At 41.1% G+C, this 24228-nt stretch overlaps 1 long non-coding RNA gene across 2 annotated transcripts; it reads right to left on the reverse strand.

The window, feature by feature from the left end:
* Positions 1 to 3855: 3855 nt before the first annotated feature.
* Positions 3856 to 22011, reverse strand: LOC141981440 (uncharacterized). Of its 2 annotated transcripts, none has more exons than XR_012637777.1 (3): positions 21978 to 22011; positions 17476 to 17636; positions 3856 to 4215 (listed from the first exon to the last, which is right to left on the reverse strand). It is a non-coding gene; the product is annotated as an uncharacterized LOC141981440 (long non-coding RNA). The 2 variants fall into 2 exon arrangements; XR_012637776.1 differs by lacking the exon at positions 21978 to 22011 and adding an exon at positions 19632 to 19779 and having other exon boundaries at positions 17476 to 17631.
* Between the last annotated feature and the right edge of the window lie 2217 nt (positions 22012 to 24228).

A 24228-nucleotide genomic window follows, 5' to 3' on the forward strand; every position in this document is an offset into this window, starting at 1 on the left:
ATCAACCCCTTTGACTGAAGGAGTGTGCCGTCATCAGGGGCAGATTATGACATTCTGAGGCCCTAAACTATGTCAAGGGTAAGAGGACCCATACCATAAAAAAATGAATTTATTATTTTCACAGAAAGGACATTGAATATATAAACTCAAAAATGTTATATTTGCATATATACAAAGGTGAAATTGTGAAAATAGAATAATAATCTTCATTTTCAACAGCCCTCTCTGTAATGATGATATAATGACAGAAATAAATTTTAGACAAATTCTTTGAACTAATTGTGTATGTAAGTAAAGTAGAAGTAAACAATACAAGATGAAATAAAATCATACAGTAAATAATACAATTTACTAGAAGAGTTCTCAGGAAATTTTTCTTCTCTGTTGGAGCATCTAAATTGTGGAATTCCTAGTCTGAATATGCAATGAGACTCTTAGAGGATATAAAATGGCAATAGAGGTTACAAGAGGCAATAGAGGATAGAGGATGTGGATAACCAACAAGCTTAAAGCTCAATTATTAGTCATTTTGATATGTATTACACCCAGGTAATAAGTTGTAACTGTGCCTTAGTGGGTCACTACTGAGGATGCCAAATTCAGGATGAACAGCTGAGAAATAGGGCAAACACAACCCAAAACTGGTGGTTTTTCTTTTATAAGATATACCAAACCAGCCACAAAAGTAAACTCCTGTTTACCACACTGGCTAACCAGAAAACATAAAGGCAGTTTCCTCAGGCATTCCAATTCTTATATCACCACCAAAAACACTGGATTCAGAGATGAGTGGGTCTTTACAACCAGTCTCATCAAATAATAGGTTCTTCTGATCCCAAAGGTCCAGCCACACATCCAGGTCAATATATAACTTAGCTCTTACCCAAATATAAAGGTTTATTCATAGAAGAAAGAAAGAAAGAAAGAAAGAAAGAAAGAAAGAAAGAAAGAAAGAAAGAAAGAAAGAAAGAAAGATGAGAGTTAAAATTGGTTAAAGGAATCAATTACATACAGTAATGGCAAAGTTCTTGGTTCAGGTTTGTAGCAGTGATGGAATAAACTGCTGGCTTAAGTCAAGTCTCTGGAATACATCCACAGCTTGGATGGGTCATTCAGTCCTTTGTTCAGAGTTGCAGTTTCTAGCAAAGTTCCTCCAGAGGTAAAAAGCAGGACTGAAGACAAAATGCAGGTGTTTCCAGGGCCTTTTATACCTTTTGCCATGTGGAGGGCATCCCATTGTTCTTACTGTGGAAGGTTACAGCAACAAGATGAAGTTTGGAGTCACATGGGCAAGTCATATGTTCGTGCCCAATTTCCCTCAGTCATTGCAGGAAGCCATTACCTACACTCCAGACAGCAAATTTACATGATAGTCCACTCAGTGTAGATGGGTGTCTCCTATGATCCATTGTCAACCAAGTGTTTCTTGATGAACCACTTAACTTGAATAGTCTCTCCAAGAAGTGCAGGCTAGCTACCTTGTGGGCAATACCCCAGGAGCCAACATTTGAAATCTAGGTATAGAGCCAATACTTACAACTTCAAATACAAAAATGATACATGCATATAGACAGCATAATCGTAACCAGCAAATCATAACCTATTCATAGACACCTTATTTGACAACCTTTGTACAAGATTTGCTGCAAATATATGAGTGGTTGCAACAATGATCTATATGGTCATATTTTAATCAAATAATGTCACATAAGCAAACCATCAAAAAATTGTCTGCGGATTGTATTTGATTTGTTTGGTTTTTATAGGTTATGCTGAATTACCTAATATTGAGATTATATATCTACACAACAAAACGTAATATATGCTGAAAACCTGTGTTATTTTAGGGAGTCACAATTGTTTTTACATCATTAATAAGGAAAATTATCCTTCTTTTCATATGAATAAATGAAAAAAAGTTTGATTAATTTAATTAGGGAAATACATTTATCCAGACTATGTATAAAATATGTTTACAAATGTTTATTCCGATTTAATTTTTGCTGTGAAATAATGAATTATCGGGATTTTTCTTTTCCCATACTATAAAAATACAATGTATTATGCAGATGATATGTGATTTATGTCTATATAAGAATTTTTACATAGCATACTATCTATAATAAAATATTATCTTGCGTGTGCCAAACCCGCCAAGCAGAAAATCCCAGTCTTTTTTCTGGGCAGACTTCTCTCTTCGCATTCGCTTCTCTATCCTCCGTCTCCCCCAGGACCATGGTGGTGGTTATTACCGATAAAGCCCTAACTGAAGGATCACCTCTCTTTCCATTCCATACTGCCACAGCTGCAATCAGCAGAGACATTCAAGATGGACCCCCTCTTTATAAAAGAGAGGGGGAAGGCAATACGGTATTTTCTGTAAGAAAATTTGCTTTGCCTCTTGGTCTGAAATAGCCTGAATCTGGTGACTTTCCAGGCTTGCTTGGGGAAGCCTAGATGATGAAGGGGGTGAGTGGTTGGCTGGCGGAGTTCCTGTAGAACTGATTATTTTAATGCTGCTGAGATCTAGTTTAATGTATTTATTATATAATGAGCTATATTAGGTCTATAGCCTTGGATAGGCATCTTTATTATTTTAAATCTTAATAAACACGTTAAATAAATTCAAGAAAACTGAGCTCTGGGGTAAAATTTTAAAAAAGCACCTAAGTCCCATTTTCAAAATTGACTTAGGAATCCAATTTCCATTACTTTGACTGACACTCAGGTTCCTAAAGCTCTTGTGAAAAAGATACTTTGGCTTCTAAGTACTTTTGAAAATTTTGCCACTGTTTACAATTTACAAATAGAAGAGGTAAAATTACTTGATAATGTAATAAATTAGTAGCAGAGCAATAGTAACAAGTAACCATTGTTATGATGGCAACATTATCAACCATTATTTAGAAAACACCTGGTCATATTACCAATAAAAGGTCTTGATTCTGCAACCCAATCCATAGAAGTGGACCCCTGAGCCCATGTACAGTCCTATTGGTCCACCCTGTTGGTCACTGTATCATGGTCATGGTCCATAACTGCCCTTACATTTTAAATGGTGCCTTGATTTGTAAGTGCTCTATCTTGTAACTGGTAATTTGAGATGTGATGCATGTGGCAGTGGACCTGTTACTACTGAAATGATGTTGAATGAGTCACCTTACCACAGATGGATTGGGCCATTAATTTGAAGCCATGTCTTAGTTTAAAGAAAAAAAATGACAACTTTGTATAAATCTTTTGAATTGTGCACCCCCAGAAGAGCATGCTGGGGTTTTCATCATGACAATTGTATAGTTCTGAGAATAGAAAAAAAAGAAGAAAATTGCAGGTATCTAATTTGCAGAGCAAAGCTTTTATTTTTAGAGCATTCTCATTTCTGCAGCAGGACCTTCATGGGGAAGCCTGTTTAAAGATATTACCCACCATTACAAGAACTCCAGCTATATTGAGCTATAACATCATTCTGATATGATGTCATAAATCAATGGTATGGTTTGGAGAACCTGAACTTTTTCAAAGGAAAAAAATGTGTGCGCGTGTATGTAACGTATGCATGTGTTTTCTTATTCTCTTGGTCACACACACACACACACACACACACATAACTTCACAGAATAAGAACATAAGAATGGCCACACTGGGTCAGACAAATGGTCCATCTAACCTAATAAACTCTCTTCTCACAGTGGACAATGCCAGATACTTCAAAGGAAATGAACAGAACAGGACAATTTCAAGTGTTCCATCCCATCATCCAGTCACAGCATCTGTCAGTCAGAGGCTTGGGGATACCTAGAGCATGGAGTTGAGTCCTGGCCATCTTGGCTAACAGCCATTGGTGTATCTATCCTCCATGAACTTATCTAATTCTTTCTTGAACCCACTTATACTTTTGGTCTTCACAACATCCTCTGACAATGAGTTTCACAGGTTGACTATGCATTGTGTGAAGAGGTACTTTCTTTTATTTGTTTTGAACCCGCTGCCCATGGTTTTCATTGGTTGACCCCTCATTTTTGTGTTGTGTGAAGGGATAAATAACACTTCCTTATTCGCTTTCTCCACGTTATAGGCCTCTCTCATCTCCCGCCTTCGTCGTCCCTTTTCCAAGTTGAACAGTCCCAGTCTTTTTAAAAAAAAAATCTTTCCTCCATGGAAGCTGTTCCATACCCCTAATAATTTTCGTTGCCCTTCTCTGTATTTTCTTCATGTCTAAGAGAGAGGGAGAGAGAGAGAGAGAGAGAGATGGGGTCACCAGAACTGCATGCAATATTCAAGATGTGGGCATACCATGGATTTATATAGTGGTATTTGATATTTTCTTGCCCGGTCACCCAATTTTGTGTTCTCCCTTTGTTACTCTTTACAGCCCACTTCGGACTTAACTCTCAAGTCATTTTATATTATCTGCAAACTTTGCTAGCTCACTATTTACCATTTTTTTCCAGACCATTTACGAATATGTTGAACAGCACTGGTCCCAGAACAGATCATTGGGGGATATCGCTCTTTACCTCTTGCCATTGTGAAAACCTATCCTTTCTTTTCTATCTTTTAACCAGATAAGAGGACCTTTCCTCTTATCTCATGACTGCTTAGTTTGCTTTAGAGCCTTTGGTGAGGCTGTCAAAGGCTTTCCAATTTCTTTTCCAAAAAATGCTGATGGTTTTTTGTTTGTTGCTTTGTATTGTTTTGTTGGTTTAATATGAAGAGTGCTAGTGACTATGGTTAGCAAAGTATATCCAGCATGCTCATCAGCCAGCCTAATTCCTCTTTCACAATATCTCTTTTTAAATCTGCATGTTTATATTGTAACTCCCACAACCTTGTTGAACTAAATCTCATTATCTGAACCGGGATCACACCCTTAAACTGTTTCACACAACAGAGAGTTCCAGATAAGCAAGTTATGGAGAATATATGCTCTAGAGACAGCCAGCCAGCAGACTTAGCCTACAGAAGGGACTTACTTTTTGACACTCATGAATGATGCTGGGTTGATGGCTTTATAGGCAAAAGACCTATATTTATTTATATCACAGCTACAACAGAGGCTGCTAAAGAGGTATATGTTAAAACAAATTGTCGTGTTGTTTTGGAGCTCATTGACCACTCGGAGCTGAATTGGGATTATCATTTCATTTTTCCCTCCGTCAATTTTATTTTGTGAGTTCTACTTGTTCAGTTATCACCAGATCCTTTCAACGGAAAAAATATTGTGTATCTTTTTATTAGATGGTTGCTAGTCTCTTGTTATGAAGATGTATTATTATGATTCTGAATGAGCTGAAATAGTTACTATATTCTCCAAGATTTATATATTATGATCTGTATGTTATGCCATGTGACAATTAGCCTGGAAACAAGGGCTATGACCATTTGCATGGTAATGAAGCATTCTTTCAAAGAGGTGTCAAAAACAATCAAAGAGGCTAATGAATTTTTATGCAAGCCACCTGCTGGTCACCTTCACTTCAATTAAATGCCTTGGTGGAAAATGGGAGAACCTTTTTTTATTAAACATAAATTAGCATGCAGGTAAACACAGACCAAACAATAAGTAATGAACAAAAAACAATGAAAGGAGAAAAAAACTACTTGTATGACATAAAAAAATTAAGCATAGTCTGTGTATAATTAGAAAAAACACAGTGCTATTGTTCGGGGACTCCAAGGACAATGGAGTCCCCCCCTCTAATATTCATGTTATTAGAAGGACCTACTGTTCCAGGCGCCGCAGTTTCTAACAAGGTTTTTGATTTGGCTAAATGTTGCATTTCCAGATCCAGGAGAAACAGGATACATCAGGGGGAGAAAGGAAACGAGAGGGAAGAAAGAAGATCTTGAGACACATGTCCCTTAATAGGACACAACATTCTCAGAGATGCTGAAGCTTTCACTGGCATCCTCCTAAAGCCTCTTTGATAAGACAAAGTGAAGCTTTGTAACATAAACACTGCGTGCCCTTGTAGCAGTGTATTTAGCTTTTACCTTTGCCTGCAGTGGAATCTCCCTCTGCTGTACTACTATGAGTGCAGCTCCATGAGCATTTGCATGGACATGATACGTTTTTACCACCATGTCATCTACTGCTGCTCAAAAACAAGGTTGATAAAGTATAAAATAACAGCTGGCAGCTTTTGCAGGGCTGTGGAAGAACATTTGTTTGCTCCCGGCTTTTGCCAGTACAGGTGGCCATCCTGGAATTTGTATCCCCTGGTAATCTTCATGGCTACTTTGGCAGCTTTAAAACACTTTAATTTCTTAGTCATTGTTTCACTACTCCCTTTGCTCAAGAAGCCTTTTAAAATTATAGACCTCTATTTGGCATCACATTTTCAAAAGTGGCCTCCAAAATCGCACACAAACAAAGTACATACTTACATATGCAAATTGGGTAACTTAGGCATAGCTCCTTTACTTGTGTGTTTAAATGCCATTTTTGTACGCACATATAATAAGTGTGTGAACTGGTGGGAATGTGACATTTTTGTGTACAACATGGGGAGCTACAGAATATTTGACTCTTAAAACTCTAAAAGTGTATCTGGGGATTCCCCACCTAAGGCTTTGTTAGTGTTTAGTGTAAATCTTTTTAGATGTTTTTGAATATAGGAAAAGAGAGGAGAATGAATACATTAAAACCAACTCAGATAGTATGATGGGTAACGGTACAAAACTATTAGCTTAATAAAGCTGTATTTTTATCAACGGTCTCTAGTAATATTATAAGGCCTGAGGACAAGATTAATATAAATCAGTAAAACATATACATGTTATGTAGGCAAGGACAAAATCAACTCTCTGTATTCACTTTCTAAGAAGGCATTAGAATCAAGGGAGAATAGGAGACAATTGTAAAAGAGTGCTGTGCTGTACTTGGCAGACCTCACAGTGGCTCTTTAAGGAACAAGAGGATGTCTCTTACCACAAGACTCCTGAAACCAGTAATTTACATTAAAGATATTTTATCTTCAGGGCTAGAAGTGTAAAGGGGGTTGCATTCTGGGGCATGCATCATATTTATGTCTTGCCTTCCACAGTAAATTATACTTCACTAAGAGAGTGGTTTAAAACTTATGATGGGAGCCAAGGAGGAAAGTAGGGTTTTCTCAAGTACCATCATTTCTCACATGTGAAGCACATAATTTAAAGACAACTGCATAGTTTCCTTTTTACTATGTTTGCTAAAGAAGGGAAGTCCGGATACCAGAGTGATTAGCATACAATTCACATACCAGATTACCTATTTCATAAAGTAAAAGTTGGTTTTTATGTGGCTCAAATATTTCATTGTTTTTAACAAGCAAAAAAGAGAAATCAGTGAATCTGATCTTGTAATAGGTTTCTGATCACTCAGTTCTCAGACAGTTTAAACTCCATCAGGTTTATGTAAACTGTGCTGGGGGACTGCACAGCAAAGGGGGGGAGGTGAAAAGCTCCATATTTATTACCTATAACTCTCTGGCTCCGTCCAACTCAGGTCAGCAGTGACAGAGTTTTTTGGCAGCCTTCAGTGGTTGCCAACACTTACTCAACTACATTTTAGTATCTGAGATACTGCAGCTATTTCCCTCTTCTATAAATACTTCCTCTCAGCTTTGTCAATATGCCACAAATCTGACTCTTATGGGCAGCCTCTATGGTGAAAGGCTACATTTCCATGTCCATTCAAGGATCTCACAGCTTAGAAAATCAATGCCAACTGTAATCCTGTATGCAGTGTTGTTGTATTTGTATAGGTCCCACGATATTAGAGAGACAAGGCGGCAGAGGTGAAAGTAAGCTGGTCCGGTCTGGCCCGGCATACCGGCAAGAGCCAAAACGCTGTGCCGGACTGGACTGGCTTCCCCAGGCTGGCGCTTTAAAGGGCCTGAGGCTCCTCACAGCGGCCGGAGCCCCAGGCCCTTTAAAGCACCCCGCTGCCGGAGCCCTGGGGTAGTGGCGGCAGGGCTCCGGAGGTGATTTAAAGAGACAGGGGCTCCAGCCACTGCAGGGAGCCGAGGGCCCTTTAAAGCGCCCCCCAGAGCCCCGCTGCCGGAGCCCCGGGGTAGTGGCGGCAGGGCTCCGACGGTGATTTGAAGGGCCCGAAACTCCACTGCAGTAGCGGAGGCCGTAGCCCGGGGCCCTTTAAATTGCCCCTGAGCCCCGGGGCTCCCAGCCGCCTCTGTAGCTGGTAGCTCCGGGGGTGATTTAAAGGCCCCGGGGCTCCCAGCCACAGCCGGAGCCCTGGGGCCTTTAAATCTTGATTTAAAGGGCCCTGGTATTTAAAGGCCCCGCTTCTTCCGGTTGAGACCACGCCTCTTCCAGTCGAGACCATGTCCCCTTGCTCAGGACTCTGGAGTACTGGTAAGTCCTTTAAGTTACTTTCACCTCTGAAGGTAGGTGAAATAATATCTTTTATTGGACTGACTTCTGTTGGTGAGAGAGACAAGCTTTCAAGCTTACTTAGAGCTCTTCTTCAGCTCAGGAAAACATACTTGGTGTGTCACAGCTAAATACAAAGTGGAACTGTAATGCTGGCTTTTGTGTTGTGTCTATTAGTCTTCTAGGATGAAGACCATGGGTCTGCGTTAAAAAGTTATCGCTTACCTATAAGGATATACTAACAACTGAGAATTCAGTTTTTGTACAATATAGAATATGATAGAAAAATCTCCTTTCACCTTCAGATATGTGGGAGATTAACCAGATGAGATAGTGGTCTGTGTACCATTAGCAGTATATTGTATCTTTTCTGTAATGAAGAAGACAATTTTGCTGTCCAGGTTTATCAACTCAGCACCTTTCACAAACACTAAATTTACTTAGAGCAGAGAAAAAAAACCTACACACAAATGTTGTAATTGGCAGCTGGTCATGATTAAGCTAAGAAATCCACAGATCAAAAATAGACACTACCCCCATCTCAAATCAAACAATCCATCATGATAATACATGTTAAAATAATCTAAATTCCAAGAAATATTGGAACCATAGGGGAGCAGTTAGATTATCCTCATTACAATTCTACTGAAAATAGCACGAAAATTGCCAAGTGAGGAATGTCAAAGATGTTAGGAAAGAGGAATGTTGCATATCCCCCACAATACTCATTCCTCAGTTTAACAGCTCTGGAGGGGGTGATAGAGCAAGGAGATGTAATCCACTAAAAAACCGACCACATAATAATAAAAGAGCATTTAACTTCAAACCTATATCTGGAACAAAAGTTGGGTGAACACAAGCCTTATTAACACCAGAAAACTTTTCTTCCCCAGGGGTTATTTGCATTAATGGAAAAAGAAACAGAGAGGTTTACTTATTGTACACAAGAGTATGCTCTAGATACACTGCTCTTATCAAAAGAGCAACCAAACTAAACTGTGTTGTGGTTCAGCGGCTGTAGAAACTCTTAACTAATCTTTGCTATTCATTTCATGACTGTCTTCTCTAAAATACATTTCAAGGCTTGTTCTGCTTACTCTGTGCATGCCCCTGAAAACAGCATAAAAGTGTCAACCTTTAAACTTTTTGGCCTTGAATCTTCTCTCATACCAGTTTTATACCACTATAACTCTATTGAGTTCAATGGAGTTGCTTTTGAGCTACAACAGTGAGGGAAAAGAATCAGGCCTATTGAGTATTTATAGTGTAGCTTGGAGTTTCTTCTATTATTTTCCTCCAGAAACTATTATTATTTCTAGGACCATAGTACCCAGATGCCCCAACTTAGATCAAGTCTCCATCATGTTAGGTCCTTTACATAGATGTAGTAAGGGACAGTCGGTGCCCATAAGAGTTTACAATCTAATGTCAGAGACTGGGAAGTGGGTAGTGATGCTTAGTGGTTGAACAAGAAGTCTATTGCCAGGAAGCAGAGCTGCAGGTCAGAACCTGAGTCAGAGGTCAGATGCCAGAGCCAAGGGTCAGAAGTCAGGGATTGGAGCTGAAGGTCAGAGTGAGTTACCTGGAGTGAGACAAGGCAGGGGCAATGCTGTGTCTGAGGCAGGAACAGAGAAGGATCAGGTTGGGGAACAAACAGGTGCAAATGCTAATGCAACCATGGGCAAATGCTTTGAGCATCCCCCAAACAGCTGTTGCTGCGTGGGTTAAAAACTTTTCTGCTTCCTACCAACAAGCAGTGTACCAATTAGGCAGCCTACTACAGGTTGCCCAGAGACTGGCTTCTGCTGCGAGCCCTGATTTCTGATATCTAAGTAGACAAAGGGAGAAAGAAAGGAAATAATACCAACATTTAACAGATGGGCAACTGAGGCACGAGAAAAAGTGACTTTCCCAAGGTCACATAGGAAATCTGTGGCATGAATGGAACCTGAACCTGGATCTCCTGAGCCCCAGCATAGTGCAATAATCATAAGGACATTTCTTCACTCATCATTTCGTTCACTAAAAGTTTTTCCTGCACAGAATTATGCTGACAGAATATGATTCCCTCCCCCTGCATCTTTTTCTAGGACACATAATTAAGTAAGTGAAATTACAAGCCCACTAGCAAGGATTTTTAATGAATCCTTAAATTTGTAGTCTAACCCTAAGAGTGGAAAAGTGCAAATAAAGTATCTATATTTAAGAAAGGGGAAAAAAAGTGATCTAAAAAACTACAGGCCCATTAGTTTGACCTAAATTGTATGCAAAGTCTTGAAGAAATCTTGAAAGAAATAATATTTTAAAACATAGAGGTGAACGATAATTGGGCAAATGCAACATGGTTTTTAAAAAAGGTAAATCATGTCAAACCAACCTGATAGCTTTCTTTGACAGGGTAACAAGCCTCGTGGATGGGGGGGGGACGGTGGACGTAGTATATCTTGACATAGTAAAGCTTTTGATACTGTCTCGCATTACCTTCTCATAAACAAACTAGGGAACAGGGCTGGCGTTACCATGAGGTGAACTGAGGCAACTACCTCAGGTGCCAGACTGTGAGGGGGCGCCACTAGGACCCAGAGTGTAGAAAATTGTGTCTGCTGCTGGTGCATATGTATTCTCTCTGCTCTAGATGCACAGAGATGGTGGAGTGCTGTGCTGGAAGAAGGAGGGCACAAGAGACAAAACAGGCAGGCAGGTAGGAGAAAAGGTGAGCGGGAATAACAGAAAGCAGCAGGAGCTGCAGGGAGAGAGAAGAGGAGGAGTCTCTTATGTACCTTTCTAACACCCCCAGGAGCCTGGAGTGATTAACGCCAGCTTCTCACGGAGCTTCCTGTTTCCTGCTGCTTCCCTGAAACCCGCCTGAGGAGAACAGGCAGTCAACTGAAGTAGTAGGAGCCAGTTAGGCCCTTAAGACGCAGATATCTTCCCTCACTCAGGCCCTGCCACCAGCCTGCTTATTTGTCCCCTTCAACTGAGTGTTGAGAGCCACTATAGCTGACACAGAACAGCAGTCAAGAGTGAAAGAAGAAAATGCCCCTTGGGGGCAGCATTCAGAAAAAGAAAGAAAGCAAAGGAAGCTTTTCTACCTAAGCAGGAAGGAGCTCTCCTGAGATACATAGACACAAATGTTCACGGTGAGCCTTCCGGCCCCAGTGAGGATGTGAGTGGTGAGGAGATGCCTGATCTTCCAGTTAGTCAGAGTGCAGGTGACCTGGCAGCTACTGCAGCATCCATATCTCTATCTCAGATGGCTGTAACCAGGTATATTCCTGAAGAAAATGGAAGATCAGAGAAGAGTGTGGTGGAGGCGCAAGAAACAGCTGCTGCTGAGTTTAGTTCCTTAAGTCTAGATGATCCAGGACTGTGGACCCACTTGAGCAGTAGCCTGAGGGACTTCCTTGTACTGCATGGGCCACAGCAAGTGAAAAACTTCATGTTCCCCAAATGGATGTTTCCCTCCAACATATTACTGGCGTGAAATCCCCAGTGGTGACAAAGTGGAGAGGCCAAGGCTTATGTACTAAAAAACCCAGAATGCTGCATATTATTTTGTTGCAAACTCTTCCAGTCTAATGTTCCAGCCACATTGGGTTTTACAGGAACAAAGGACTGGAAAAATCTGGCTAGAAATCTGTCATGCCATGAGAAGGCAGCAAATCACCAGAGAGCTTCCATAGGTGGAAAGAGCTTGAGATAAGACTAAGGTTAAAGGCCACCACAGGTGATCAAGAGAAGATTGCATCAGAGTCTTTTTACTGGCAAAATGTTTTGAAAAGGCTCATTGCCATTGTGAGAATGCTTGCTACCCAAAACCTAGCACTGTGTGGCATTTCAGATCAGCTGTATGAGCCAAACAATGGAAACTTCCTTAAAATTGTGGAGCTGATGGCTGAGTTTGAAGCTGTACTCCAGGAGCATCTAAGAAGAGTCACCTCCCAAGAAATGTACACACACCACTACTTTAGAAAAACAATTCAAAATGAGATCATAAAGTTACTGGCAACAAAAGTCAAATAGAAGATTGTGGAAGATCTGAAGTCAGCAAGATATTACTCTATTATTCTGGACTGCACACCTGACATCAGCCATATGGAACAGATGACTCTAATGGTACGTTTTATAACAACACCAGAACCTAGTGAAGATGTCCCTGCAATGGTGACTGTCAGAGAGCATTTTCTAGAATTTATTGACATTGATGATACTACAGGAGCTGGTATGACAAATGTGTTTCTTAAAAAGCTGGAAGATACGGGAATTGCGATAGCTGACATGAGAGGTCAGGGCTACGATAATGAGAGGAAAGAACAAAGGAGTGCAGACACGGATCTGAGAGTTAAACCCCTGAGCTTTTTTTGTCCCATGCAGTTCTCATTCATTGAACTTGGTGGTCAGTGATGCAGCATCTAGTGAAGCTGCTGAATTTTTTAATGTAATTCAAAGCATCTATGTATTTTTCTCTGCATCAACTCATCAAAGGCAAATTTTGAAGCAACATCTGGGAACATCCCCTCTGACACTGAAACCACTGAGTGCCACATGATGGGAAAGTCGAGTGGAGGCGATAAAGCCTATCAAACACCAAATTGGGAAGATAGATGCTGCCATAGTTGCCATTATGGAGGATAATGCTATGACAGGAACTGTTCATAGGAGAACAGCGGCAGACGGAAATGGAATCACCAGAAACATACATAACTTCAAATTTCTGTGTGGCTTAGTGTTGTGGCATGACATACTGTTTGAAATAAATGTTGTAAGCAAGAGATTCCAAGGTGTTGACCTTGATATATCTGGAGCAATGGAATAACTGGACAAAGCAAAGTCTTACCTACAGTCTTACCAGTCACACGAGGGATTTCAAAACATTCTGAAAAGTGCACAGAAGTTGGCAGAGGAACTTCACACTGAAGCTATTTTCCCACCCATCCAAGAATACAAAAGTCACTGAAGAAGACGACATTTTGATTACGAGGCATGGGATAATCCCACAAGAGACCCCAAACAACAATTCAAAGTTGAATTATTTAATCAGGTGCTAGATTGTGCAATACAGTCAGTTGAAGAACGTTTCATGCAGCTCAAGGAACACAACAGTATATTTGGGATGTTGAATGATATTCCAAAACTCCTTACTGTACCTGAAGAAGACCTACACCAGCAATGCAGGGCACTAGAGACAGTGTTGACATGTGCAATGATGACATGTGCAATGTTGATGAGAATGATTTAGGTGATAAACTTCAAGATACATTTCAGCAGGATCAACTCCAAAGGCTGTTCTAGAATATATGTGCACAAATAAGATGACCATCCTCTTTCCAAATGCTTTTGTTGCTTTGCGCATACTTCTAACATTTCCTGTAACAGTTGCCAGTGGATAACGCAGCTTCTCCAAGCTGAAGTTAATAAAAACACATCTACGCTCCACAATGACACAGGAGAGGCTGGTCAGCCTTGCAACCATCTCAATAGAGCATGAGCTGGCTCAGACTGTGGACCTTCAGCAGGAAGCAGTTCAAATCTTTGTATCCAAGAAGGCATGGAAAGCACACTTTGATTATTCAAACAGATAAAAATGCCAGTGTTTACTATGCAGACAAGAAAAGTTACATTTGCTGTTCAGCCGTTTGAAAGTTAAGTGTTACTTAAAATTTTTGAACAAGGCATTTTAAATTGTTAGTTCTCATTTATTGGGGTAGGTAACAGAGCAGTACCATGAGAGGAGTAGAACAAGAAGAAGGCAAAATTTAGACCTTTTGAAGTTTTGGCCCAAGCAAGGGGGCATGGAGGCATCATTTGAGCTCCCCGCCTCAGGTGCCAAAATGTTGTGGGCCGGCCCTGCTGGGGAAATGCAACCTAGATGGAGCTACTATACGGTGGGTGCAAAACTGGTTAGAAAACCATTCCCAGAGAGTAGTTATCAGTGGTTCATAGTCATGCTGGAAGGGTATAACAAGTGGGGTCCTGCAGGGATCAGTTCTGCATCCCGTTTTGTTCAATATCTTTATCAATGATTTAGATAATGATATAGACAGTACACTTATAAACTTTGTGGATGATACCAAGCTAGGAGGGATTGCAAGTGCTTTGGAGGATAGGGTTAAAATTCAAAATGATCTGGACAAACTGGAGAAATGGTCTGAAGTAAATTGGATGAAATTAAATAACGACAAATGCAAAGTACTCCATTTAGGAAGGAACAATCAGTTGCACACATACAAAATGGGAAATGACTGCCTAGGAAGAAGTATTGTGGAAAAGGATCTGGAGGTCATAGTGGACCACAAGCTAAATAAGAGTCAACAGTGTAACACTGTTGCAAAAAAAGCAAACATCATTCTGGGATGTATTAGCAGGAGTGTTCTAAGCAAGACACGAGAAGTAATTCTTCTGCTCCACTCTGCACTGATTAGACCTCAACTGGAGTATTGTGTCCAGTTCTGAGCACCACATTTCAGGAAGGGTGTGGACAAATTGCCGAGAGTCCAGAGAATAGCAACAAAAATTATTAAAGGTCTAGAAAACATGACCTATGAGGGACACTGAAAAAAATTGGGTATGTTTAGTCTGGAAAAGAGAAGACTGAGTGGGACATATCAGTTTTCATGTACCCAAAAGGTTATTACAAGGAGGAGGGAGAAAAATTGTTTCTTAACCTCTGAAGATAGGACAAGAAGCAATGGGCTTAAATTGCAGCAAGGGAGGTTTAGGTTGGACATTAAGAAAAACTTCCTAACTGTCAGGATGGTTAGGCACTGGAATAAATTGCCTAGGGAGGTTGTGGAATCTCCATCATTGGGGATTTTTAAGAGCAAGTTAGACAAACACCTGTCAGGAATGGTCTAGATAATACTTAGCCCTGTCATGAGTGCAGGTCTCTTCCAGTCCTATGATTCTGTGCATATACATCTGGCCCATCCATGTCTCCTATTAGTAAATATCTCCAATACCAAGGGATAGAACACTACAGGGGGAGGGCTCTGAGGCATGGTCTACACTGTGGGGGTGGGATCGATCTAAGTTACGCAACTTCAGCTATGTGAATAATGTAGCTGAAGTCAACGTACTTAGATCTATTTACCGCAGTGTCTTCACTTCGGTAGGTTGACTGTGGACGCTCCCCCGTCGACTCCACCTACGCTTCTCGCTCCGGTGGATTACTGGAGTCGATGGGAGAGCGCTCGGCTGTCGATATATCGCATCTTCACTAGACGCGATAAATCGACCCCCGCTGGATCGATCGCTCCGGAGGTAAGTGTAGACTGCCCTGAGTTACTTCAGAGAATTCTTTCCCTGGTGTCTGTCTGCTGGTTCTCGTCCACGTGGTCAAGGTCTAACTGATTGCTATATTTGATTCAGAAAGGAATTTTCCCAGGTCAGATTGGCAGAGACCCTTGGTTATTACCATCTTCCTCTGCAGCATGAGGCACAGGTTATTTGCTGGATTGAACTAAATGGTGGATTCTCTGTAACTTAAAACCTTTAAATGAAGATTTGAGGACTTTAGCAACTCAGCCAGAGGTTATGGACCTATTACAGGAATGAGTGGGTGAAGTGCTGTGGCCTGCAATATGAGAAGGTTCGACTAGATGATCATGGCAATCCTTCCTGGGCTTAAAGTCTGTGAGTAAGGGTCAATTTTTGAAAAAAAATAAAGTTATACAGCTATTTAATTTTCTGAAGAGAGTGATAACAGGTGATTCTTTAAAAGAATTAGAAACTGTCTTTAAATCAGAGCAAGACCTTTTCTCACATTTTGTTTCTGTCTCTCTCCCTTTTACCTCATCAATATTCTCTGTATATTGTACATGTTGTAGAAATGGCTGACAAGAAAGCTCCAGGCTAATTTTGTCCGATTTTCCACCTTTAGTTCAACTGTCCTAATCTATTTCTATTTCAGCACTGAACCCAGAGCTCCCTAGCACTTTAAGTCTGTAAAATTGATGCAGGTGATACCACCTTTAATCAGAAATGATTCAGTAATCCTGGTATCTTCACTCATAGAAGCTCGTTGATCAAAGCAAAAAAGCTTAGACACACAGCATTTGAACAAAAATGTGCTTCTATTGCATTAGACAGACATAATATACAGCGGTGATGGACTATATGATTGCTATCTTCACAAGGTAAATTTCTGTGTCTTCTCACAAACAAATGGGAATTCAACATTTCTAGTGGCCATTGTTTCCAGGGAAAATAATTGACATCTAATTATCAATGGGCTGGTGTCACCCTAGCTTTCAAAACCACATGCTGCACTGTTGCCTCGGAAAATGAAATATCTCATCACTAAGCACTCAACTTCTGGTTCGTGAAGGAAGTACCTAACAGAGAAGTACCTAACAGTGTCTATACATGCCTGGAAACTGCAAGACAAAAAGTAGGGGAATTCAAGTGTTGGTTTGGTTTATTATCATTAATTCATCATTTTACCATTCTCCAGTGAAAGGTGCACAAAATATTTGCTCTTTTGTTCTTAATAGACCACAAAATTCAACTTTTTGCTTTTGATATTACAATATAAGAACCCAATCTTCAGACTAAGGGTATATCTGCGCTACAGCGTTATAGCACTTATAACACCAACAGAAGGGGTTTTCTGCCACTGTAGTAAATCCAGGCAGTAGCTTGGTTGACAGAAGAATTTTTCCATTGACCTAGCTGTGTCTATAGTGTGGGGCGAGGTCAACGTAACTGCCCCACAGGGTATGAAATCTTTTCCCACAGCCCTGAACAATGTAGCTAATGTCTACACTACAGTGTTAGATTGGCTGCTGTAGCGTGTCTGATGAAGATGTGCTATGCCAAAGGGAGAGCGCTTTCCTGTCTGCATAATTATTCCACCTCTCTGAGAAGTGGAAATTATGTTGACGGAAGAGCATCTCCTGCTGACATAGAATTGGTGTGGACAGCACAAATCTTGCATCGCTTGGGCGGGGGGGGTTCACACCACTGAGGTTTTCCAGACCTGCCCTAAGTGGACCTAAGTTTTAGGTTTAAACCAAGCCTAAGCCTGAAACGGACCTCTAGATTTGCACACCGGCATTAATCATTAGAGGATACAACATTATTTTCAATAGAATTTAGGTCACTTACCCAGCTCAGTATGTGATTGTCCCTATATTTAAATGTCAAAGGTCTTGATCCAACAATTGATAGTTCATAGGTGGACTACTTGGAGTCAGTGGAGCTCTGTTCAAGGGCAGCAGTCAACTCTTGAGCAACACGTTGAAGGATCATGGCCTCGGTGACCTAAGCTGTGGACAGAAATAATTGTAGGTACAAATCTTCATTCACATTTATTTATGTCTATAAATTTTGGGTTCAAAAACTGAGGTTAGAGCTTGAGAGTCTGGCCCTAAAGATGAGCAGAACACCACTGTCTGTCATATATTAGTTGTGTACTATTTTACGATAAGTTACAAACTTCACAGAAACAATAGGAAAGGCACAAATACAATCACAATCAAGAACTGCAGTGCCAAAAATAAATTCCATTACAGAATCCTCAAGGGATGCTATCAGTGATAGAAAATTGTAGATTCCATATTCTTTTAAGATTTTAATATATTCCTATTACAGGCCAAATAGTGCTGTACCAAACACTGGCTCAGACTTCAGGAAGGAATGTCAAAATAGAGACATTCCCTCCTCAAGCAACCAAAGTGCTCAGAGGAAGTATGCACTGCCAAAACTCTGCTTTTCTGTCTTTCCCCTCCTGATTTTTGTATCTCCTGCTAATTCTAAGTACTGCAACATCCCTGAATAAACATGGAGCTGCATACCCTATTATATACTGTGGCGCAACAGGGAGGGGGGAGTGTTGACCTGGGAATGTGGCAGGGGAGTTTCAATGGGAGACCTGTTTCAGAGTAACAGCCGTGTTAGTCTGTATTCACAAAAAGAAAAGGAGTACTTGTGGCACCTTAGAGACTAACCAATTTATTTGAGCATAAGCTTTCTTGAGCTACAGCTCACTAGAGCCTGTAACCTGAGCCAGGAGGGGGAGGGGGAGGTAACACCTCTGCCCAGGAATGTGAACTGAGGCTGCAGGAGGGAGCCTGCTGGGGGTGGGGGGGTTAGTTTCAGTTTGTGCTAGGTGGTGGAACGCAGGGAACCCCAGGGCTGGGGTCTAAGCTCCCTGCTCCCCCAGAAGGACTTGACTGAGGGGTCCTGGCTGTACCCACAAGCTCCGTTTTAGACTGTGTTCCTGTTGTCCAATAAACCTTCTGTTTTACTGGCTGGCTGAGAGTCTCAGTGAATCCCAGGAAGAGGGGTGCAGGGCCTGGACTCCCCCATATTCCGTGACGTATACCAATTTTATTGCTCATAACTGAGCCACATTCTACAGAATATTGTGGCCCCTTTACAGCAATTTGGTGCTATGGAGAGGTATAAATAGTGTAGAATCAGCTCCTGGCTTTAAAGGATTCCCAAAAGGAACCTGGAGTTGCACTAACGGCTCCAAAACATCCCAGAGCTTGTAATCTTCATGTTAGGGGATGTGGTCAGAAGGAAGCATGGCCAGCTCATGTGGCAATCCAGCTATTCTGAGATGGCAAAACAGATTCTAGGTGGTCATGGCAAGCCCATAAAACAGAGCAGTCTTGTGGCTGCTGTGAGTAAAACTGAAGGCCACACCCAGACAATGAGGAGATACAATGTCTGTTTTTTACTCAATAAACAACATCACTCTTTTCTGGTTTTATGTTTGACTTGATATGTTGTGCTGTGGAACAAATAATATTTAATCATGTAAGTGTAACCCTTCTGCCCATCAGAGTTGGCAGCAACAAGGGCCGGGTTCAATATCTAGGGGATCCATTCCAATAACACAATGCAAACCGGCTCGAGCCCCCACCCAGTGACCTGGGACAAATATATACCACCCCCGCTGGGCGCCTCCAAGAGGCAATACTTCCCCTCTCGCAAGCACATAGTCTGAGTGTAGCAAAAAGCCTTTTAATAACAGAGAGAAACAATGTGGCATTATGTTGGGGAAACACCACCAACAGGATTCATAACACAACCCATGAGCAAAAAAAAACCACCCCAAGCAAATTGGGGCATGCCCCTTTCCCTCAGGTTCTTGAGTCCCAGCACCCAAACGTCTCTTGAGTCCAGCAATCCACAAATCACCCAAAGTCCAAAAAGTCCAGCCCCAGAGTTCAAAAGTTCATCTGCATAGTGTTACTCCCCAGTCTGGCTAAAATGTGCCTGTGTGTGGGGAAAAGGGGCAAGGGGCACCTTACGTGTCCTGAAGCTGACTGCCCCACAGGGCTCTGCTCTGCTACGCTGTCTCACGAACGGCTCTGCTCCACCACGACCGGCTCCGCTCTGCACCGCTCGCCATCTCACGAACAGCTCTGCTCAGCTCGCCGTCTCACGAACACACCGCTGTCTCACGAACGGCTCCACTCCACCACGACCGGCTCTGCTCTGCACCGCTCGCTGTCTCATGAATGACTCCGCTCTGCACAGCTCGCCGTCTCACGCACACACCGCTGTCTCACAGACGGCTCCACTCCGCACAGCTCGCCGTCTCACGAACACACCGCTGTCTCACAGACGGCTCCACTCCGCACAGCTCGCCGTCTCACGAACACACCGCTGCACTCTAGATCTTCCGGCTCCCCACTACTTGACACAGTGCTCAGTGATTTCAGCTCTTAGTGATTTCAGCTCATAGTAGTGGGGGCCTTAGTGCTGGTGCACCTTAAGGCCAAAGTGAATGCAGCACAGTACCTGTAGCAAGACTCTTAATAGACCCAAAATTAGCTCTGACATTCCACAGTGGAGAGAGACAGAGGTGCAATTGGTGCTTCAGGCCCTCACAAAGGGGCCCACACCACCAGGTACTAATACCTGTCTCAAGTCTCTCTCAATTCACACAGTTTTGGAACCCATGACCCTTGCCTAGCGAGTGCTACTTAGTTGATAGTGAGTCCCTCCATCATAGCAAAAGGCCAAGTTCAGTTCCAAGCACAGTTCCCATAATCAGGGTAATAACAATTTATTCTTCCTGCCCCAATAACAGAAACACTGGGGATCCCACAGCAGCCGAAGTGACCATTTGGGCAACTATGGCCTCAGTCTAGGCGGCGTGGGTGTGCCTATGCAAATGAGATCAGCCCCTGAAGTTTTTTTTTTCACAACTTGCCACACCTCACCACCAGATGTCAGGGTGGAGCTCATCCTGACACTGCTTACATAAGTAAAGACAATTATCACACAGGCACAGAAGAGGGCCAGATAAGATTGCACAGGCAACTTTAGTTCTTTCATGTCTTATTTTTTTTAGCACTTAACATTCTTTTAATGCATTTTTTTTCTGTGTGATGTCAGTATAACAAGATATGCTGCAATGATTTAAAACAGGGGTGTTAAAATACAACTCACAGACCAGATCTGGCCTACAGAAGAGTTTCTTCTGGCCTGCAGACTTCCCATGAATCTTCAAGCATCTCTGCAGGATCCAGGAGTCCACACTGTGGGGGTGTGATTTGTAGTGTGTACTAGTGTGTTGCGTTCTTAACTCTCCCTCCCACCTTTTCACTAACTACAGTAGTGCACACTAAGGGACATTTAGTGCACATCAGCAGGGTCCAGGGGATGTAGAGCACAATACTTTAGCTCTCTACAAGTCACACCCCTGTAGTCCAGATACAGATGCAGCATTCCCTCAAAACCTTGCAAGCAAGTGTTGAACCACCTGGTCATGTTTAAGAGGTGCTGGAGGGGCATAACTGTGGCAGAAGCTGGTATATGTCCAGGGGATGGGAAATGGCACTGAAGAATGCCTATCCGATGAAGTGAGCTGTAGCTCACGAAAGCTTATGCTCAAATAAATTGGTTAGTCTCTAAGGTGCCACAAGTACTCCTTTTCTTTTTGCGAATACAGACTAACACGGCTGCTACTCTGAAACCTAAGAGTTCTAAGAGATGCCAGGTATCAGGGAGCAGCAGTAGCAGTCACTAAAACCTAAAATACATGTAAGTAATTACCTGCATGGTAATTAGCCCTATCTATTTCTATTTAAATAATGTTTGCTGAAAGTGGCCTGTGCCAAGTACCAGGGTATCAGATCAGGCCTGCCACAGAAAATGAACTTTACATCTCTGGAATAAAATATGATACTTGAAAACTGAGGACTCTACTGAAGGGAAGCATTGAGCACTTATGGCTCTGCACGTATTTAGTAAGTTTATACTGTTGTAAGAACCATCTGACATGGGATGAAAATGGGCTAGCTGCTGCAGCTGCACCCAGCCCAGTTGTTCAAAAGTACTTGACAGGGGTATTTGCATATTCATTATAGTTGTGCGTACGTTTATCTTCAAAAGCAGCTATCAAATGTAATAGATTATGATGGCTTCCTTCAATTTGGCCCTGGAGCAGACCCCAGACAGGCTGGCACCTTTTTGAGGTAGTGGCTTCCAGTGACAAAAACACATGAGTGACAGGCTTAACCCATAAGGACTTTAGTATGTATTGAGGGAAATCTTACAGTATACACACATACACGGATGGGGGAGAAAATTATTTTGGGAGCAGACGGTAGGGTGACTGGCGAAAGATTTCAAAACACAAGACTTACTTCTGAAACTTTGTTCCATTTGCTACCTTGTGCCACACTGTACATGCTTCTGAATGAAATAAACTAGAAAAAGCTTATTCTGGGTTGATGTCTGTGCATTTCTCTCTTATTACATTTCTGAGGCTCTTCAGTTGCCCAGATACTACAGCAGGGGGAATAATGGTGTGACTATGGTCTCTGGAAACCTCAGTCTTGTGATTTAAAACTTTCCGTGACAAAGTTTAAGCGGATCTGAGATAGAAAGAATCAGGCTTGAAAGATCCTTTACAGCTGAAGTTCATCTGATTAGCTTCTTATCAGCAGATGGTCACAGCAGGCATTCCTTGGATGAAGAATAGGTAATGTATGTTGTTGCTTTGATATAAATCTCTATTTCCTAGGCATACACTGATAACTAGTTGCATTCATTAGCAAAGGCATTCAATCAATCAAACAGTTCATAGGAAGTTTACTACAAATTTCAAAGAAAAATAAAGACAATGATATTATTATACCATAAGTGCTATCAAAATGTTAATATCCCTTTCTGATCGCTGTATAAATAGAATCTAGTAATGAAACATTATAGACAGGAACAGAAGTTTATTATATACAAGCTAATTAGATCACATTGTCAAACTTCTAACAAGACATAGGTGAGCATAGACAAATATAATTAGTATCTACTTCTAATTTTCTAACAATACATGCCTACATTTCAAGAACTCTAGTCTATTTAGCATGGCTTTGCTAACTATCTATAAAGAATGGCCCTGTTTACCATTTCAAAACTAATATGTCCTTACTGGGTTGTTTTCAGGTCAACAGTTGCTTTACCCTTGATGGCTCAGAATCACAAATGGATTTTTTTAGTTCACTGGTAATTCCAAAAAAAAAAAAAAAAAGACAAAAATTGTTGAGGGTCACACAGAAAATTATTGTTTTTTTAAATTTTCAGTGAAGTAAAAAAAAAAAAAAGAGTTATGTGAAGCGGATAGTAGGGGTGCTGAGAGCCATTGAACCAAACTGTAAACTCTGTATATAATGGAAACCACTTCAAGCCCAGCACCCCTAGTTTGAGCACCTATGGCTGTGTTTCAAATGAAACATTTAGTTTCAATTTCAAGCATTTTAATGCTTTTAAAAAATAACTAAAATTAAGGGAAACTACAAGGTTAAGCCATCGTGAATAAAAAACAAACAAACACGTTTTGTTTCAACAATTTGTTTTTTGTGGATTTTTTTTTAGGGTTTTCTTGTTTGGTTGGTTATATTTTTGACCAAAATAATTCAGTGAAATTGACACAAATTCATAATATCACAGTATTGCTGAATCTGCATTCCCCCCCCCCACACACACACACACCAAAGTTGTGGTAAAAAAAAATCACCTACCTATATCAAGGACAGCACTTCTGGGGAACATCACCATATTTTTAGGTGCTGATCTAAAGCCCACCTCTATGACTTTTGGGTCAGGTACTTACTTCCCAGAATTATATTCCCAGAGATTTTAATTTGAAATACTGCACTTCTCTAGATACATTTGCTGATATTTTTGGCAAACACACACATCATTCCAGTACCACTGCCGTCAGCACAATGCCAATAATGATAATCAAGTATGTACATGGTATTTCAGGGTACTACCATGGGGCTGTGCATCATTTACACATCTTTGGGATTCAGTTTTCAAAATTGGTTGAGAAGTTAAAAAGATGGCATTAGAAATTCAATATTTTGTTAATTTTGAGTTGTGCTAACAAATTACACCGAACATTTGAATTAATCAAGAAGACACTGTGGTTTTTAAAGGACGCTAAAACTCCCAGCTCCTAGTGAATTTCACTTCAGTAGGAGCTGGACACTAATCTCTCTTAGGCCTCTATAAAAATGTCCACCTGTTTATTACACTAGGTGGAGGTTTTTTTCATTCATTACTGTTTCCATGATATGGGGAGAAAGTCAGGTAGAGAAATACACATTTCTACTAGATTCAACTAGACCACTTTTCCTGTAACACGTGCAAAATTTGGAAGGTTGGGGAATATAGTAACAAAAGAATTTGTGTTGTTTTATATTTTCAAAGTCCATGCATTTTCCCACAAAGGAAAAAAAAGCATTAAGCTGTGAACACAGCCAAAGAATGCAAAAGCCATGACGTAGGAGAAGAACGATTATCAGGTTTATGATATCGGAGCAGAAAGATTATCAGGCGTCAATGAGTAGTGGAACTTTAGGATTGACAAACATCCAAGTTAACTGCATGAGC

Source organism: Natator depressus, chromosome 2 (genome assembly GCF_965152275.1).
Source record: "Natator depressus isolate rNatDep1 chromosome 2, rNatDep2.hap1, whole genome shotgun sequence".
Taxonomy (NCBI): Eukaryota; Metazoa; Chordata; order Testudines; family Cheloniidae; genus Natator; species Natator depressus.